At 35.1% G+C, this 22025-nt stretch overlaps 1 pseudogene; it reads left to right on the forward strand.

Moving 5' to 3' along the window:
- The first annotated feature begins 9175 nt into the window (after positions 1 to 9175).
- Positions 9176 to 10013, forward strand: LOC144315161 (microtubule-associated protein RP/EB family member 1 pseudogene; annotated as a pseudogene).
- Positions 10014 to 22025: the final 12012 nt, after the last annotated feature.

Here is a 22025-nt window from a genome sequence, read left to right on the forward strand (position 1 = left end):
TAGTTTTAATTTAGTTATTGTCAAGAATAATGAAGATAAAATCTTAAAGGAGCAAATTCAAATGGCAAAATAATATGAAAACTCAGACTCAGTGGTAGTTAGGAAAATGCAAATAAAAATGTGTTATTACTCTACAACCATCAGACTGGGAAAAATTTCAAAAGAGCATTAACACTTATTGCAGGTGGGGAAAATGGTTCATGGATATTTAAATTGAAACAGCTTTTTTTGCAAAGCAGTCCAGATGAGTATACTGAACACTTGAAAAAATGTACTCATCAATCCCACTCCTGAGAATCTTAGGAATAATAAAAGTAGGGCACAGGGACATATGTCTTAAGTTTTTGTATTGCAAGAATGTACATACAGGAAAAAGATAAGTAAAAGAAACAACCATCAAGTAGCATGACTGAATCATTTATGTAATGTCTCTGCTATGGGGTATCATGCATTTATTAGTTTATATGAATAGTGTGTTGTGAGCATAAGGAAAAAGATGAAGACATACAGTGTTAATGTTATTTACCTGGGGAATGGACGGAAAATGTTGGGGAAGAAAAGGAGATGGGAAAGAACATTTTTAAAAAGGTAACAAAGAAGACTGCTACTACCCTACATATGTCTTGATTACCTTGATGTATTTATAAGTATATAAGTCTGTGTACTAAGGAAATTTCAGAACTATTTTTGATACAATATTATTTCTGGTTTGCTTCATATTCTTAATTAGCCCTGACTTTGCATATTTTATCAATTTTTTGATCCATATAGGTTAATTAAATTTGTATCCATGTCAAATGTTTCTTTTACACTGTAAAATTGGCCTCTTTCTGATATTTATATCTCCATTTTTGCTTTTTTAATCACATTTAATATTTATTTATATGTTTACCCTCATATAACCCCAGTTTTTGGCATGATTTAGTTTTTGTTGTGATGAAATATTTAACCGATGCCTCTTCATTCATGTAAATTAAATTTTCTTCACTTTTCACCATAGTGGTCACACTTGCCTTCATTTCCCATGTATGTTGATGCTAATTCTCTATTTTGTCTTTATGTAACAACTATATATGGGAGACACATAATTGTTTTCTTTTTATTGATAGGGGCCACCACCTCCTCTTTCTTCTGCCTTTTTCATTTCTTCTTCTAGAGACCAAAATCAACATAGGCTAAATCTCCACGATCTAGTGACCCATATCCAGTATACTTTTATCATTTTCTTTTTTTTTAATATTTTATTTATTTGCTCATGAGCAAGAGAGAGAAAGAGAGAGAGAGAGACAGAGAGAGAGAGAGAGAGAGAGAGAGGCAGAGACACAGGCAAAGGGAGAAGCAGGGTCCATGCAGGGAACCCGACGTGGGACTCAATCCCAGGTCTCCAGGATCAGGCCCTGGGCTAAAGGCAGTGCTAAACCGCTGAGCCACCCGGGCTGCCCCATTTTCTTTTTCTTTTTTTTTTTTTTTAATTTTTATTTATTTATGATAGTCACACACACAGAGAGAGAGAGAGAGGCAGAGACACAGGCAGAGGGAGAAGCAGGCTCCATGCACCGGGAGCCCGACGTGGGATTCAATCCCGTGTCTCCAGGATCGCGCCCTGGGCCAAAGGCAGGTGCTAAACCGCTGCGCCACCCAGGGATCCCTGCCCCATTTTCTTTTTTGCCTTATTTCTTCCTCTTCCTGTCTGTTTTTTTCTAAAGCTATACACAGTGTCAGTTGACTTCATTTTATGTAACAGTATGTCTTCCACTTACATCTCCCACTGAGAATTAAATTCAGGTGCTCCATATTCACTGTCCTACATCACATCTTCTATTGACCTGCTCTCATTTGATTGAAACAACATCTTTCGATTTAGAGAATATACAGCAGATATTTTTGTCTTTTTTTTCTGATTTATTTGCTTATTGTAAAGATTTTATTTATTTATTTATTTATTTATTTATTTATTTATTTATTTATTCATTTGAGACACACAGAGGCAGAGACACAGGCAGAGGGAAAAACAGGCTCCCTACAGGGAGCCTGATGTGGGACTCAATCCCTGGACGCTGGGATCCTGACCTGAGCCAAAGGCAGATGCTCAACCACTGAGCCACCTAAGTGTCCCTTTCTTTTCTGATTTATAAAAAGTATCTATTTTAAAGTGAAAGTTATAGCCCCTCAGCATTTTTAGCATTTTCTTACTTACTCTCATAATTAAAGTTTTTGTAGGCTCTATGCTGAATTTATATATTTTTTTTTCATAAAGTGACCTATAGCCAGGCCCATTTTGGAGAAAAGTCCTAGGCGATGATTGCCATCAGTCCTGATAGCACAAGTACCAGCAGAGACAACAGGCAGTCAGATCTCTGAACCTGGAGGCTTGGAATATATGCCAAACACAGTTTTTGGCACATTGAAGATTTCTCCCTAAGGTACTAATAATATTTACTTTTAGGTACAAATTCCTACTTCACTTATTCTGGCTTGGCCTAGTATGTGCCTGAAGAAGCAAAATCCATTATGAGAGAAACCCTGGTTTCCACTGACAGAGAAAAGTTAAGACCCAAATATAACAAACCTTCCTAATGGAATGAAGCTTCTGGAATATAGCTGAAAAGATATTTTCCCTCCCTGTTTATGTGTTAAATGTAGATATAAGCAGAGGCAAATCATATAGACTGGGCTATGGAAGGATCCTAGGAGTCACTCTAATTTCTAGAGACCCTATCTTATATTGTACTTACAAAATATAAGTGAAGGAAAAATTCCCCAAAGAATCTAATTATTAATCCCATCCCACTAATAGGAAATATTTTAAAAATCCTTCACAGAACATGAAGAGTTATTTATTATATTTTAGTGGTTGATGCAGTTGTTGCCTTAGGAGGAATGTTTTCTCATGGACATGGAGGAGTCTAGGTGGTTTCTAAGTAGATTAAATCCTACTGTTTTATCATTCACCTATCTTTTTTCCTCTCCTCTGACCTCCTCTCCAGTTTGTTTCCCCTTTTTTCCCTGTCCAATTCTCTCTTTATCAGTTATGGTAAAGCTTTCCTTCATAAATAACTACAGTATAGGATTAGGATAAATTAGTAGTGCAATCTGATTGTGGCAGTATATTATATTTCTACCGCATGGAAATGGAAAAATTCAGTGTCCTAAAACACCTGCATCAGTGGAAATGGATGGTGGCAGTTAAAAAAAGGAGCTTTTAAGAGCACAGTTTTACGTATTACTCTTTAAAAATTATCTTACCTTTTTATTACAAAAGTAATGCAAGTTATTTTACTCAGTTTAGAATACACAGGAAAGCGTATAGATAATGGAAAAAATTCACTTGTAATCTCACCACCTTGAAATAACCATTGTGAAAATATACGCATATTTTCCACAGTATTTTTTTTACTTTGTGTAAGTTTAAAATGAAATTGGGGCCATTCTTGATATACATATGAGTAACCTCTTTTTTACACATAATATTGCAAACTTTTTCTATTTATTTTTCACATTGTGCAAAAATATTTTTAGTGCCCTCATATGAATGTTAATTTAAAACCAATCCTCTCTTATCAAGCTCTTAGGTTCTTTCAATTTCTTACTATTCTAAATAACTCTGTGATACAATTTTGTATATAAATATTTTTGCATAGCACTGATTGTTTCCATAAGTTAAATAATGGAATGTTGCTTTTTTTTTTTTTTTTTTTTAAAGAAGCTGTCTTTCAAGAATTTTCCTTTCCCTTTAAAATAGAATATATGCTAATGTACTTCAGGGTCAAAATGGACCTAAAAGTAGTAATTTCCCAAAGTTAAGGAAAATATAAACTGCCCCTATTTTTTCCTATTTTCTTTTATTTTGCATATTAGAAATACTAAAGAAGCATAAACCAACCACCATAAAAATAAGAACTTTTGATACATAACTCCATGTTTTAGGTGAAAGATAAATCACTAAGCCTGTGTCCACTGGAATCCTATCAGTAATTCTATCCAGAATATTCTCCATACATGGTTTCTCATATCTGGCTGATGGTTCTTATAATTTTCTATATAGATAGTTTGTCTATGTTTTCTATTTTGGGGAAATTGGGTGATAGGCATTAAGGAGGGCAGTTGAAGTAATGAGCACTGGGTGTTGTATGCAACCGATAAATCACTGAATTCTACCTCTGAAACTAATAACACAGTATATGTCAATTAAATTGAATGTAAATTTAATTTTTTTAAAAAATATCCATATGACCAACACTTTTAACAAGATTAAGGCAAGTGGAGTATGGTATTCTCTGTACTTATAGTGATGCTCATAATTGAAGAAGAACAATAACAAGCATCATATTGACCATCTTTACTGTAGAGAGAATGTACTTGTTTCTACAAGTAGAATATCTACAAGTTACTTGATATCTAGAAGTATTTTTATGAGCTGAAGTGTAACAAAGTTTCCAGGTGAAGAAGGCATACTTACACATAATCTCTAACTATCCTTCAAAGGCATTTAGAAAAAGATAGAACTGTATATTTCTAACCATGGTATTTATCTTGATAAAATATAAATCCATATGTAACTTAGAATTGACCCAGTGGAAGTCAATGTCTTGGGGCAGTATGAAATTGGATACTTTGGTAAAAGTGAAAAAAACAATAAAATTAAAGCCAAAAGAACTAGGTTCTTCTCTGAATTCCTGGTACTATATTTGCAACAAATGTTTGAGGAAGAAAAGAGGTATAGAAAAGGAACCGGAGGAAAGGAAAGAAAGAAGGATGGAAGGCAGAAAGAAGGAACCATGGATGGGAGATTTGGTTGAATTGTTGATACACGAAGCAATGTTGAGTATATTAATAGTTTCTTAATCTTACAGTTTACACCTTCTACTTCTTCACTTTTTGAAGTGTTTTGTTTGTTTGTTTTGCTTTAGTTTTCTTCCCACATATCATGTGGGCTCTGGGATAAAGAATGGGAAGACGTTAGTGCCTACATATAAGACGGTTATTAAGATGTTTCTATTATTTTGCAATTTTATTACTTAATAATAACCTTTGCCCCTCAACACCATTTATCCATGTCGCGGCATAAATGAGTTGAATACTTTCTAGTAGTAATGGTCCAAGTGTCTGCAGTTCATCAGACAAAAGTCTGCAAAGATAGGAAGATCTGAGAAAGTTTCTCGAAGCCCTAAGAGGACATTGATGGTCAACCACTCAACTGAATTGAGTTGGCAGCAAAAATACTCTTCCATCAGCCTTGAAACTTGCCCATCAGTTTGTGCCTCTTTGGGCCACATCCTTTCCAACATACCTCTGTGCTTCAGAATAAACTTAGGTTCTTGTGTTTTTATTTAGCTCAATAATATATATACATTGATCCTTTAAAAAGGAAAGTGAGGGACACCTGGGTGTCTCAGTGGTTGAGCATCTGCCTTTGGCTCAGGCCATGATCCCGGGTCCCAGGATCAAGTCCTTCATCAGGCTCCCCCTCTGCCTGCTTCTACCTCTGCCTGTGTCTCTGCCTCTCTCTGTGTGTCTCTCATTAATAAATAAATAAAATATTTTAAAAAATTTAAAAAGGAAGATGAGAAGGAGAAAACAAATGGCATTCTTTTTTTCTTGTTTTTTTTTCAAAAAAGGTTTTTATAAAATAAAATGGCCAAAACATATTTTCTGAATAATTAACATATTTCATTCATAAGCTAAAAAGTAGAAATATTAACCATCTTTCTACTAACTTGAATGAAAGCTTTCCATAAAAATTTTGTTTGATCAACAATTTCCCCCAATAATTTGATTTTTTTAAGGCAGAATGTAAACACACAATTAAGATGTTTTATTTCTGTGTATATACATGTGTGTGTTTCTGCACACATACTATCTCTAATATAAAATATCTTGATGATTTGACTCTATTTCTACACTGTAATCATATATTTGAGATAACAGAAACTGGAGTTTCTACAAACTTTTACAGCTTGCTATGAGCTGTCAAATCAACTCAGTGAAACACTGCATTCAATTTACTGCCTGTCATCGCAAACTTTAGTAAAGTCATATCGGAGGTCAGGTACATTTTCAGCCTTTGTCTTGACCTCACAGATTTCAAGGTCCTATCAGTGTGATATGAACTTGACTATTTTTTATAAGATGACAGTCAGGGTCTATAATATTTAAGTCCCCAGACCTGCCTGACCAAGTACATGGCAACATTCTCAACTAAGGCTTAGAATATGAGCAAAAAATAACTGGAGTACTTGATTGATATAACTTGTATTACAGACTATACAACATTTGTAATTACCTTCCCTGGGAATATTGGCCTTATGGGAACGTGGGGGGCAAAACAAATTGCATATTCAGAAAAGCACATCAATAAATATTCTGGCACACTCAAATATTCTTGGGGCTGGGGATAGGTAGGAGATGATAGAAAACAAACAATACTTTCTTTGCATCTCCTTTTTACTATAGTGATAGGTTTGTTAATATGTACATAGTTATAGGAAGCATCAGTATGCTGCCTTTATTCATTCTCCAATAAGCTCCAGACAATTACAGAAATCCTATTAGCCAAAACGTTTGGGTATAGGAGTTGGTTGGTTAATCTAAAAGCTGATTTTCATTAAATATAAAAAAAATACATATATTTAAGAATAATTTATCTTTCTTTGGGCTCATAGATTGGTATCCACTGAGTTTTATTATTTCTTTCTCACACAAACCACATCCATAATGAAGTATCCATATGTTTACATTTTGACTTTGAAAAACTATATAGCCATATGCTTCCATCTCATTTCTGGCACATTTAAATAAAATGTACAGTGAGTAATCAGGTGACTGTGTAAATTATCATTAATATAATGATGATAATATGTACGTATTGCATCTATGTCTGTTTGTTAGTATTTGAAAAAGGAATGTAATTCAAACTTTGAGAGGAGGGTCTGAGCTTTTCTGGCTGCCATTTTTTTAATTCCAATGTTGTTAACATACAGTGTTATATTAGTGTCAGGTGGACGATACAGTGAGTCAATACTTCCATATAATACTCTGTGCTCATCAAGGTAAATGTACTCTTTTTTTTAAAGATCTTATTCATTTATTCATGAGAGACAGAGAGAGAGGCAGACATAGGCAGAGGAAGAAGCAGACTCCCTGTGGAGAGCCTGATGTGGGACTCAATCCCAGGACTCCAGGATCACAGCCCAAACCAAAGGCAGACACTCAACCACTGAGCCATCCAGGTGTCCCAAGGTAAGTGTACTCTTAATTCCCTTCACCTACTTCATTTATGCCTCCACCCACCTCTCCTCTGGTAACCATCAGTTTGTTCCCTATGGTTAAGAGTCCGTTTTTTGGTTTGTCCCTTTTCCCTCCTTTATTTAGTTTCATTCCTTAAATTCCACATGAGTGAAATTATTTTTCTTTCTTTAACTGACTTATTCCACTTAGCATTATATTCTTTAGATCCATCCATGTTATTGCAAATGGCAAAACTTAATTCTTTTTATGGCTGAATAATACACCATTATAAATATATTCCACATCTTGTTTATTCATTCATCTGTCAATGGACCCTTGGGCTGCTTCCATAGTTTGGCTATTGTAAATAATACAATGCAATAAACATGGAATGTATATATTCCTTCAAATTAGTGTTTTCATCATTGGGTAAATACCCAGGAGTGCAACTACTAGATCATACAGTAGTTCTATTTCTAACTTTTTGAGGAACCTCCATGCAATTTTCCACATTGGCTACACCAGTTTGGATTCCCACCAATAGTGCACAAGGGTTCCTTTTTCTTCTCATTCTTGCCAATACTTGTTGTTTCTTGTGTTTTTTATTTTAGCTATTCTGACAGTGTAAGGTAATATCTCATGGTGGATTTGATTTGCTTTTCCCTGATGATGAGTGATGTTGAGCATCTTTTCATGTGTTTGTTGGTCATCTGGATGTCTTCTTTGGAGAAATGTCTGTGTCTCCTTTCCATTTCTAAAATTGGATTATTCAGGGGTTTTTAGTTTGTGTACGTTCTTTATATATTTTGGATATTAACTCTTTCCAGTTATGTCGTTTGAAAATATCTTCTCCCATTCAGTAGATTGTCTTTTATTTTTTGTTGGTTGTTTCCTTTGCTGTGCAGAAGTTTTTTTGCTTTGATATAGTCCCAATAATTTTTTTTTGCTCTTATATCCTTTGCTTCAGGAAACATATCTAGAAGTTGTTTCTATGGCCATTGTCAGAGAAATTACAACTTGTTCCCTCCTATGGGATTTTTATGGTTTTAGGTCTCAAATTTCAGTCCTTAATCCATCTTGTGTTTATTTTTGTGTATGGTATAACAAAGTGGTCCAGTTTCATTGTTTTACATGTAGTTGTCCAGTTTTCCCACACCATTTGCTGGAGAGCCTACCTTTTTTCCCATTGTGTATTCTTGCACCCTTTGTTGAAGATTAATTGACCATATAATTGTGGATTTATTTCTGGGATTTCTATTCTGTTCCATTGATCTACATACCTCTTTTTATGCAAGCACCATACTGTTTTGATTACTACATTTTTGTAATTTAATTTGCATATGAATTGAATTTATTGTCAATTTCTGAATATGTATTTTAAAATATACTTAAATATTCTAGTGAAATCCATGTGTTTAAAATATTAATTGAATTAAATATCTATATTTATTAATATACCTATAAATCCTTCATAATAAATGTTGATTTGAAAACTCAATTTTATGTAAAATAATTAAGATAATTTTAGGTAAGTAGGCAGTCATTTAATAAGAATAGTAAGAGAATAATTTGCCTAGATAATTTTAGAAAGATCATGACAGGTTTTGAATCAAGAAATGACTATAAAAACTAAATAATAATATATAACAGAATAAAATCATATTTCATCACAATTCTATTGTTTACACAAATATTTAGTAGACTCCCAATCATGACATTTAACAATAGGACCATTAAAATGTATATAAAATTAAAGTTATGAGTCAAAAACAAACAGTCTGAGGAATATTTTACATCTTATGGAGGCTGAAAGGCACAATTTTTATCTCACTTCCTCAAAATACCAACAAAGTGAAAAAGCTATAAAAATCGTCGGGAGGTTTGAACGAGAGGAAGCCGAACTGAAGCTGAGCACAGGCAGTGGACGCGGTCTCGCCGAGAGCTGAAGATGGCAGTGAACGTATACTCAATGTCTGTCACCTGTGATAACCTAAGTTGACATGACATGCTGGCCTGGATCAATGAGTCTCTGCAGCTGAATCTGACAAAGATTGAGCAGTTATGCTCAGGGGCTGCCTATTGTCAGTTTAGGGACATGCTGTTCCCTGGCTCCATTGCCTTGAAGAAAATGAAATTCCAGGCTAACCTAGAGCATGAATACATCCAGAACTTCAAAATACTACAAGCAGGTGTTAAGACAATGGATGTTGACAAAATAATTCCTGTGGACAAATTAGTAAAAGGAAAGTTTCAGGACAATTTTGAATTTGTTCAGTGGTTCAAGAAGTTTTTTAATGCAAATTATGATGGAAAAGACTATGACCCTGTAGCTGCCAGACAAGGTCAAGAAACTGCAGTGGCCCCTCCCATGTTGCTCCAGCTCTGAACAAACCAAAGAAACCTCTCAGCTCTAGCAGTGAAGCTCCACAGAGGCCCATTGCAACACATAGAACTACAGGAACTGATAAGTCTGGCCCGGGTGTGGTGGGAAAGAATCCTGGTGTGGGCAGCGGAGATGATGAAGCAGCTGAATTGATGCATCAGGTCAATGTTTTGAAACTTACCGTCGAAGATTTGGAGAAAGAAAAATTTCTACTTTGGAAAACTAAGAAACATTGATTTGATTTGCCAGGAGAATGAAGGGGGAAACAACCCTGTATTGCAGAGGATCGTGGACATTCTCTATGCCACAGATGAAGGCTTTGTGATACCTCATGAAGGGGGCCCACGGGAGGAACAAGAAGAGTATTAACAGCCTGGACCAGCAGAGCAACATCTGAATTCTTCACTCCAAATCATGTGTTTAACTGTAAAATACCCCCTTTTAAAAGAAACTCACTGGTTTCTTTTCACGAACAAACAGTACCTCTTCTTAAAATGCACTTTGCAGAAGTTTTATCCCTTTTCTAATGAGTTTGAGTTAGGAGCTTTTACCCTGTAGCAGAGCAGTATTAGCATCTAGTTGGGTCACCTGGGGAACAGAGAAGCTGACCGTGGGGCTCACTGTGTGTACGCTGGTAACACTCACTGCTGGAGAAGGTGCTTTTATGTCGTACACTGAGGTGGAGTCTTCAGTAGAGAAATGTAAAGACTGATTTGAATTTTAAGCTAATGTGAAATCTTGGCAGATAACGTTTTAATAAATAAATGCCTTAAAAGTAAAAAAAAAAAAAAAAGCTATAAAAATAAATAATTTCAAGTCTAATCATTATATAGAATATAAAGAAAATTAGGAAAAAATTTGAAGGGTAAAAATAATATACTCCTTCAGAGACATCAGTTGAAAGTGAGCGGGCATTTATAATTACTATCTAAAGTCTATTACTACTGAAAAATTATTATTTCTTGTGACAGAAATTCAAACCTTTAAAATTTAGCAATTAAAATGTAATTAAGAAATTATAATAACAATACAATTTTTATACAATGTGAGATCTTTTTTTCTATCCTAGAATGATATTTATATTTGACTTTGGTAAAATTTGGATTTAATACTCAAAATTCTACCATTTGGCTCTTAACCAAAATGTGTATTGACTACACATTGTACAAATAGATATTTCAAACATATAATTATCAAAACAGAATAATTTCCAAAGAAAACTCTCTTAGCTTTACTTGCCAAATATAGCCTGGAATTTGTATACATCTATTTATGTATACCTCTATTTAGAGTACTATTACTCTTGCTAAAGTCATCATCACCTTTCCTTTGGACACTTAGAAGACATTCTTAAGTGGGCTCTGCACTTTTCTTCTCGCTTCTTTATAATCTGTAGTCCAGGAGTAATCTTATAAAATCATGTCTTATAGTTCCCTTAAATCTCTGTAATGGTTTCTTAGCACGTTTTTTTAATACAAATTCTTAAGTATTAGAGCCATTTCTTGCCTCCATTTTGAGTATTTGAACATTTCTCTCCAACTCATTCTTTTAGCTCTTCTAGTCTTTATTCATCTATATCTCACTGAACTTTTCTTGCCTCAGGAACTTGCTCTCTATTCTGCTCGGTACCTGTGACCCACAAATTCTCATAGCTTGGTTCGTGTGTCAGGTCTCAGCTCTAACATCACCTCTTCAGAAAGGCTCATCAAGTCAATCTAAGTGTTCTGAGTCTTTTGCAGGTTACATATTCTTTTGAGATATTGATTCATGATACAAATTCTCCCCTCCCCCAAATGTGCATATTACTAGTCACTCAATTTTTTATACAATTTCAAGGACTTCATGGAGCTTAAGTTACATAGAAATCCTAGAAGTCCAAGTATCCTAGGTTTGGAAGACTAGATATCTCCATTCCTTAGAACCAATAATTCATTACCCCCCAGGAGCTATCATTATCAAATAACATTTTTCTTTATTTATATATTGACCTATATAATATTTATTCCCCCTCTTAAGTGAAAGTTTTATGAAAGGAGGCAGAAGCCTTTTCTTACCTTTGTGATTAACTGAAAACCCAGAACCTGAAACAGTGCCTAAATTTGAGTAGGCATTCAATAAATATCTGTTGTATGAAAACACTGAATAAAATCTTTGTAGTTCATGCCAATTGTAGGAGAGAAGGTATGCATGGTAAAGAGGTCTGACCTTTTTGTAGCAAGTGTGTTGATTTTGGTGTGTCTGTTTCAAGAAAATATCTATCTCCCTCTAGAAATCCCACTGGCATCTGCCTCCAGTACTTGAGAACTGAGTCACTATATATCAACTGCCCCATATGTGGAGTGAAGAAGTTGGAGATCCAAATACAACATAATAGATTTAAAAAATACTCACAGCAGTATAGCTGAGATCTGACCATTTCCTGGGAACAGATTGGTTTGGAGAAAGAGATTTGCCAAAGAAAAAGATATCAAAGCCTGTGTGTTAGAAAGATTGGAAGATATCCCAAATGGCTTGGAGGTAGTTTGGAAGTATTTTATTGTAATGGGTTAAAAGTATAGTATTTCGTATCCTAGAGATGTAAGCTTAATTTTCAACCCTGTAATTTACTAGTTGATTGAATAAAATTACCCAAGATCACACATCAAAATATACAGTTTTGCTGACTTTTTGATAAAAGTGTTTGACACTTTTCTCCCTGATTACATCTACTATAAAGTATCCCAGACACCAATGTTACTTTTTTTTTACTACTTCATATGCTATTCTACTCATTATGTTCTCATGATTCTTTCTCATCCTTCTTCCCAAGTTCCCTTTTTTTTTTTTTTCCCAATTCTTCTCACCACTACTTCTGTTCTTGATCTATGATTTGGGTGTGTTCTCTGTTTATCTAATTTTATTAATAAAACCTTATCTAAATGACCAGTCTGTTCTAAGTTCTATTTCTCTATTGAATAGTTATATGGTTGGAAATTTCCATAGTGCAGGAGTCAATTGGGTTGCCAGTCCAACAATCGTTTGAGTACAGAGAGGTAACCATAGCCAACAAGCCATACTTGGATCTGGAAACCTTTGTCAGCAGCTTTCTACTTATTATTATCATTATCCCCCCTGATCACTGAAAAGTTGTTTTCTAGAAAAAAATCATTAATAATTTGACGGATTTTCTTTTTTCTGTTTTTAAAGATTTTATTTATTCATGAGAGACACACAGAGAGAGGCAGAGACATAGGCAAAGGGAGAAGCAGGCTCCTCGTAGGCAGCCTAATGTGGGTCTCCACTTAAATTTAGAATTCATGATCTCTGTAGGAGTATATGTGTATTTTCTAGGGAGAAGATAATATTGGTTACTGTGTAAAAAAGAAAGGATGTGGAATACTCCATACACAATGGAGTATGCCATAGCCATGAGGAAGGAAGACATCCTCCCATTTCTGACAACATGGATAGGCCTTGAGCACATTATAGTAAGGGTTGTAGGCCAGGCAAAGAAAGAAAAGTATTGTATGATATCACTAATATCAATATTTTTTAATTAAACCATAAAAACCAGAGAGTAAAATGGTGGTTACAAGAGAAATGGCATGGTGGATGAAAGTAACAGAGTTTAAAGCTTCATACTGAAAATGAGTAGTAAATAAGCTATAGGGGTCTAATGTACAGTATAATGAATATAGAGAATACTATTGTACTATAATTACAAAATGTGCTAAATATCACTACATCAGCAACCATAATGCAATATATAAATCTATAAAAGTAACATGCCATATACTTTGAATCTACCCAATATTATCAATTTTATTCAGAAAAAAAGGCAAAAAAAAAGAATAAAGAAAATGTCAGAAGGTATAATAAAAGAACAGTTAGAAATCTCTCAGTTACTTTCAGCTTAATCTACCATGTTTGGTCACTATTCTTTTTAAGGTGCTCTATTGTCTGGTCCACAGAGAGCTAGGTAGTCAACATCCTACTTATGGCACTGAGAATATGACCATAAATGCCTGGATGTTCCCATTTTTGTGGAGGAATATAGGCTATGAAGTAAAACAAAAGAATGAATAAATACACATTTGACAAGAAAAAAAGTAGCAAGACAATGCCCAATTAGGGTTAAGTGAGCAGCTACCTTAAAATTTGGAATGGCTTTGAAGGATGACTGAATTACGGTAATCTTTCTTCTTCTGGAACACACCATCTGCTTAAGTACAGTCTTGCTTCTTTGTATTAGAAAAGACTGGTGTTGTGTCTAATTTTCTTTGTATTTCTTCTTAGGCTGATGCACCTTTCTTGATGGGTGAATACAGTAAGTTCATCCATTAGTTTCCATCTCTTCCACCTGCCCTCTAATCAGCTTACTCATTGGAATATCAGTCACCTGGTAGCTATTACTCTTCCTACCTCTCTCTCTTTTTCTTTCCTCTCCCTTCTCCTTGCCCTTAGTCACATGTGCATCATTTGTAGGAAAGTGTCCATCAGAAATATATCAGAATGGCAAGATCCTGAGACAGAAGATCACACAAACTGAGTGTGTCCAGGTGGAAGACCAAATATTTGGAAAGGATACCTAGTATTCAATAAACATGGGAGCTGATATGAGAAGAGGAAGTCCAGCCCATATCATCCCAAAAAGAAAAACTAGAAAAAGGAATCAGAAGGTAGATTTGGGCTTACGGTATTTTTGTAAGAGGAAAAGTTATCCAACAATGAATCATGCTGCCCCGTGCAGAAAGAGATTCCTCATCAAGTAATGTGGTGACATTGAATATGGCATCAGTACAAAAGAGATTAAAATCCTGGGCATTAGTTCTGGTTGCTTTAGATTGTACAGAGTCATTCAATGCTACTCCTCTGATTTAAACAAACAAACAAGCAAACAAACTAAAGCTTCAGTGTAATAATTATGTAGAAAATTTTCCTGACTGTAATAGAAGCTGATTCATCTGCTCTCTCACCCTATCTTCCATCTGGTTCTGATACAAAAACAGTGCTCTTGATTATCAGTGGGCACATGATACAAACTGAAGGAACATAGATAGCACAGTATTGGGGCAGAACTGACTGGTTTAGGTAAGACCAATCAGATTCCTTCTCTGGACTATATACAGGCAATGGGAAGAAAAAATGCTTTCTCTATATGGTGGTCACCAAGTCAAATTGTATGATTTGTGTATGCCCAGTATTCATTTTCCTGGATCAAATGCAGGAAAGACATGTACAGTGTGGAAATGTGTGACTACAGCTAAAGGCTAAACTGCAAGTTTAAAAATGTAAGAGTCCGCAAAACATTGTTAGTTTCCTTTGGATTCCATCAGGGCTCTGGTCAGTTTCATTCCTGTGCTTACTAATTATGCCATACAATAAATGTCCCCCGAAAAGCTAGTCTAACCTAAGGATCAAAGCCAGTCTTATCAAGCTTTATATATACTAGGCATATCAGGCTATCAATACTTGGAAATCATAGTCTGTTTTATGTACTATTAGTTCTAGGAGTTAATTCTAGAGGATTTCAAAGAAAAATATCATATTGCAAATATATTTTGTATCCATTCTAGCCTATGCAATTTTAGGGCTCTGATAAAGGCACAAAAAATACTTCATATGTGTGTATCAATCATTTGGATGTGATTAGAACTCTAAAGTAGTTCATCTGAGATATTTTTTTTACTGATATTCCCCTAATGGGAAAAGGGAGTAAATTCAAACCCTGAGAGTCAGGGGCTTACCCATTAATACAATATTTCTTTAAATTCCTGTCTTCTATCTTTTCTTAGTCATCAATTTTTGCGCTGAAATCCATGATAAATATTTTTTTTAATTTTAACGTTAAGTATAGAGTTTCAAAATTTTAACCTATTTTTCCAAAAACCTGTCAGTAAAATATAATACATTGGGAAGATACACTATTTATAGCACAGAGTTGCATTTCCTTTAGGCACACGATGTTATAGCCCTAAGAGTAAGTACAATTTTGTTTGAGGAAAGTTGGTCATCAAAAACCTGTTGGTACAACAAAAAGCATGCATTGCTCTCCAATGAGAGTTCTGGGAAAGGAATGAATATTAAGATTTAACTCAGATTTCCAATTGTCCTGCATGTTACCAAACCAAGCTTATTTTGTTAGTCCTAAATCCAAAATATGGTCCTACATTTATTAGAAAGGATCATACAAATTGCCTTATGTATAAAAGATTAAAATATTCAGACTTTCTGATTGATTAAAGGAATTGGTGAAGCATTTCTGATAACTTGCTTATTATATTTAAAATGTGGTGTTGGTTATCTAGAAAACTGTAATTGTCATTCTTTAATAAGATTGCTTAATCTACTTGTTACAAATAACAAATTAGTTTCTAAAAACAACAACAATAACAACAACAACTTAATTATACCAAAACTACAGATTCTAACTTTGCAAGTTTATTTTGGAGTCTGCTTGACCTGCTTTGAGAAGCAAATTGCCATGGGAACTGGAGAGAACAAGCATGAAAGTGGTTGCTTTTACCAAGTGGTACCATGGGAGGAATCAGATTGAAATTTAAAATGTGATATAAATTATTCACCATGATGTTAACATTTTAAACAGAGTCTTTTCACATCTCTTATCCCACTGGGATCCACAATGATCCTCTGAGATAGATAAGACTAGTATCATTATCCCCACTCTACAGATGAGGATATTTATGTCCTTGAAAGTTGAATGAGTTGCCCAAGGTCAGGCAATATTTAATTTAGAAATAGATCCTGGAGCTTTCGCTTTCTTTTTGGGTTTTCTTTATTCACATTTTTCCCCCTGCCTGCTATTCAGAAAAGAGGCATTGTGCTTACTAATATTCTAGAACTGAGAGGGAAAAGTACATTTTGATATCACAGAATAAGCAAACTGGCAGTACCATAAATCTTGGCACATATATTGATCTTTTCTGTTAAACAGACACACACACACAAACCCATAAAACATGCATCACACTTTACAGTGGGTACATAAGTATGTGTATTTCCTAACACATTTCTCAAATATAGTGGAAGACCTAATTTTTAGTATGACATCTTAGGAGGCATCTTTCATTACCATTTTCCCTCTTTTACCATTTGAACCATCAGCAATACCTTCTGGCTTTACCTTAATATATCCAGATTTTTTTTTAAAGATTTTATTTATTTATTCATGAGAGACACAGAGAGAAGGTAGAGACATAGGCAGGCTCCTTTCGGGAGCCTGATGTGGGACTTGATCCCAGAACTCTGGAATCACGCCCTGGGTCAAAGGCAGATGCTCAACTGCTGAGCCACCCAGGCAGCCCTATATATCTTGAAAATTTCTACCTACAATACCTTGACCCAAGTTACCTTCATCTCCCACCTGGCTACATATCACCTAATGGCAAGGGCAATAAGTGGCAAAAACTGGACGACCTATAAGCAGGGCTACCCAAGAACCCTAGAAACTCTTCACCTCTAGAATGTAACATGCTGCTATGTCAGTGCTGCTGTATTTTGAGGTTTCCTCATTACTGCAGCTTAGTCTATATTAGTTAATGCCCTACAGGCAATACAGTCTTACTCCTGCCTACAGCTCTGACTTTGTCTCCATATCCCCTTCACCCTGTACCCTGAGCGAGGCTTTACTCTCTATGCCTGGAGCAGCCCATGTAATTTTTCCACCTGTTTTCTTTTCCACCTGAATGTTCTTCCCCTATATCCTCACTTGGTTTCATCCTTAATTTATTTGGCTTTTCAAAAAATCTTATTTATTGAGAACTTCCTTTGTTCAAATATCACCTTTATAAAGAGTCTTTCCATGACTGTTTGGTCTAAAATAATCCCGTCTATTTTTCATCAAGAACTTGTCACCATTTCAAATTATATTGCATATCTATATATTATTTGCTCCATTAAAAAAAAAAAGATCTTAGGCAAAGACTTCTTTCCTGTTCATGCTTATATTGCTCATTTAGCTCACAGAAGTTCCTTTCACTTCACCTTTTGACTCTAGGTTATTGAGCAGGGTTATGCTCAGCATCCTATGGGTTAGAGATTTAAAAAAAGATAAAAAATCATGTAGAGCTGATACCCATATTGGGAGCTGCAGCACTTATATATCTGTTTATATAAACAAATACTCTTCAAAGAATACTGAGATTCTGTTAGGTCTTCCATTAATTGGTTCCCACTGTATGAAGGTATCTTACTGTTAATCTCATATTACTGTGGCGAGTTAACTGAGATTTGGTGAGATTAATAACTTGACCAAAATCACACAGCTAGTTGTAACTAGCACAGGAAAAAAAAAAGAAAAAAAGATTGTATGTCTCTTGGGCTTCAGCCCATTCCCTTAAGATTCTTTTGTTTTGTTTTGTATTGTTTTTGCATAATGTGGCAGTACTTAAACAGAAAAAAAAAATGTAACATGCACATTGAAATATCCAGGGTTTGTGGTCTGGTGTGATGATCCTCAAAACGCTCAGGCTCATTTTTGCTCTACTCCATAGAAAGGCAACTGAGTCACTGAAATTTCTTTGTGGAACAGGGCAGGGAGTGAGAGTCTTAGAATCAACTTTGTATGGACATACTGAAGACTGTTTACATAAACTTTTTGGAAGATTCAAAATTTCAGGAATTGTGTGTGAAGAAGGGAGTTAACTGTGGACGCTAAATGCAGGAAGAGTGAATGGGGAAACTATGCAAGAGTAGATGGACCTTTTGGTGTAGAGTCAATTACTTAACTGCTGATTTCTGCCTGTACACTTAGAAGTGGGAGCCTGAAGTTGATGTGAGGAGGCACCTGAGTTTCCACCGCAGGGCACTGATACTAAGCAGTGGGCATGTTTCCCCCAAATGCTTTGAGATAAACCCAACTTCCCAAACATTTTAGCCTAGATCAGCACCTGGCTGAGAGCTTTTGGAAACCAAGGTGCAGTGTTTTATACTCTTCCTAAGGAATTCTGAGCATTAGTCTTATATCCCATGTCCCTTGTCCCATGGCCCCTTGAATGCTACCTTCTCTGGTGGAAAAATAAATCACGTTTAATATATGTCTTAGTAATTCTAAAGCTATATTGAAGAAACTACTGTTCTTTCAGTCAGAAAATCCACTTTGGTGACCTACCATTTTGGTGATCCTTCAAAACACCTCAAATCAGAAGCCCTTACAAGTCCCATATAACTTCCTCACATGTTCCCCTCCAATCAGATTGTGGGGTTAGTAGGTGTTAATCTAGGTCAGCATCAAGTAGGTATGAACATAATGAGTAATATAACTAGAGGTCTCTAAAAACTAATTAAGGCATGAGCTGCTAATCAAATCTGAGATCCACTGACTCACAAACCATGTGTCAAGTATGATACAACATGAGAGGGCAAGAACAAACCAGCGTTTCAACACAGAGGGCATCCTGGATATCCAAGCAAATGCTATGATAAGTAAGACCAGCTATGGATTGTGATGTGTCCTCCCAAAATGTATATATTTAAGTCCTAACCCCAATGTGACTGTGTTTGGAATAGGGCCTTTAAGGAGGTAACTAAGATTAAGTGAGGTAATAAAGGTAGTGCCAAATCCCACAGGACTAGTATCCTTTTAAGAAGGGGAACACTCTAGAGCTTCCTTTTTTTGTGTGAATACATTTGCCCATAGGAAAGGCCATATGAGGACAAAGCCAGAAGGCAACCATCTATAACTCTCACCAGAAAGAAGTCTTATCAAAAAGCAACCCTTCTGACACCTTAGTCTTGAATTTCTAGCCTCTAGAACTGATAAAACATATTTCTGTTGTTTAGCTCACCTAGTCTGTGCTGTTTCATTATCAGAGCATGATTAACACAATCAATAACTAACATTTCGAGAGACACCTTCTAGACAACTCTGAATTGGTACTAGTATTACTATTCCAGTTTAAGGAAATTGAGGCACAGAGATCTAAGTAATACATTCAAGGTCATTAAGAAAATGGCAGAGTTGGGACAAAAACTCAAGGCTACAAGACTTAAAATCCACCTGCTCAGGCAATATGTACCTTCATCACCCTCATACTTGCACACCATCATGAAAAATGCATATTGATCCTCAAAAACAAATAGTGCTTTTAAAAAAGCTCACATTTTCACAATTGGAATTTAGGATATATTTATAGGATTTTTCACTCTTTATGCATTTCATTGTAAGAAATGCACTCACACACATTTTCTTAGATTGTTAAGATTGTGCCTCTGCCCTTCCATGGGTTAGTTTATATGAGAATAAAGACCCTATATCTACTACTCTTCTTGGACCAAGACCTTACTTTTCTTTTCTTTTTTCTTTTTTTTTAATTTTTATTTATTTATGATAGTCACAGAGAGAGAGAGAGAAAGAGAGAGGCAGAGACACAGGCAGAGGGAGAAGCAGGCTCCATGCACCGGGAGCCGGACGTGGGACTCGATCCCGGCTCTCCAGGATCGCGCCCTGGGCCAAAGGCAGGCGCTAAACCGCTGCGCCACCCAGGGATCCCAAGACCTTACTTTTCAAAGTAATCAATGGCCTTCTACATTAGTAGATGTCAACATATTAAAATGACCCAAGTCAGGAAAAATGAGAAAAGGAGCTTACGAGTATTACCTTTATCCCATAACTGCTATTTTATTCCCATCTGATATATTAACAATCCACAATAAAGTCCTACAATTTAATAATTTGCAAACAGTTAACAGTATTTTTTATTAAATCAGTGAAGCAAGAGGTTGAATCAAATTGTGAGATAAAATTTAAGAACAAGCAAACTTCAAACGATGGTTAAATGTTTAATCAAGGCATTTCAGTGATGGTATAAATGTCAAAACAAGAGACTTATGTGCCCAAACCTTTAAAACATCAGGGTGTCTTATTATTTTTAATACTTTTCAAAAAAACATGTATTTTTTAATCAACAACTTCTATTACCTAACTTTATGGTTCATAAACTGTTATAGTTGTCAGAAGATCTACACATTTCTCTTTCTACCCAACTAATAAAAATAAATGAGAAAACTGAAGATATTTTTATTTTTGAGTAGGCTTATAATTGAAACTTTTAAAAACTTTTTTTTTTCTTTTACCTCCTCTCACAAATGCTGTACTTGACCTAGCACATGCATGCTCAGGTATCCTCATGGGATAGCATGTAAACTTGGCATACACTGATTTATCTCAGATCACAGCATTTTGCCCAAAAATAACGTGCTCTTCTAACTTGACATCCTTCTATAGAACTAATACATCAAATACTTTTTTTACAGTTATAATAATAGTACATATATATAATAATAGTATATATATGTGTATATATATATATATATATATATATATATATATATATATATATAAAACAAATAATTGCTTTTAGTCTTCTGCATCCTTTAATTTTTATTCCCACAACAAACTTTAGGCAAGACAGAGCAGACATTATTTTATTCAATTTATACAGAAGGGAACTATGGCTCAATGACTTGCTGAATATGCCTTAGCATGTGTTCTACTGCTCTTTCTAACACACCATGCAAGTGTCCACAAGTATTCAAGTTCCTTATTTCTTTCATAGAAGATATTCTAACATTTTATGAAAAAAAGAATTTTACAATAACCAGAAAGAGCACAGCTTTGATGAATATTAATGAATTCTCAATATTATCTCTCACAACACCAGGTTTCAGAAATTCTTCAGTCATCATGGAAGCTCATGTGTTAAGCACTTAATGTGTGTTCTAAACAATGTACTGGTGGGAGTCCAACATTTAAACACATAGTCTCTGTCTTCCAGTGGGCTTAGATTGCTGGAGAATAAGATTTTAAAGTTGTGACAGTAGAAAATAATTCATTTGGCTCAATAATTGGCACATGAAGACATCTTCAACATTACATTGTTTTATTGCATACATAATAAAATATCTAAAGGTATAAAACAATGCAACATTTCTGACCAGGCAGTAGAAGACTGCCACATGCATGACAAAAACTACACTTGTCATGGGGTCATACGGTCATTATAGGATGGACATATAGGGCAAAATTTATTTGGAGGATGAAAAATTTGAGCTGGTTCTTCTTTATTTGGGTTTCCCTCTCAACTCATCTTTCAACTGATGAGCCACCTCTGCCATCCCATCTCAGTTGGTACATAGTTGTGCTTGGCTCACTCAAGCAATGCTTCTCACAATTCAGGAAGAAACTATCCCCATATCATGGAACAAATGATTAGTTGAACATTGCTTTCATGGTTAGCAAGTTACGTGGATAATGCCCTGGGGCATCTAATTAAATAGCCCAAACTTATACAGAATTGGAAAAAAAAAACATACTTGAGAAATAATTTCTTTATATGACTGCAACTCACCCATACTTAGGTATAGATAGTTCTACAATAATTATCATAAAACGTATTTTGTCTTCCCAGAATCTGAG

This window comes from Canis aureus, chromosome 6 (genome assembly GCF_053574225.1).
Source record: "Canis aureus isolate CA01 chromosome 6, VMU_Caureus_v.1.0, whole genome shotgun sequence".
Taxonomy (NCBI): Eukaryota; Metazoa; Chordata; class Mammalia; order Carnivora; family Canidae; genus Canis; species Canis aureus.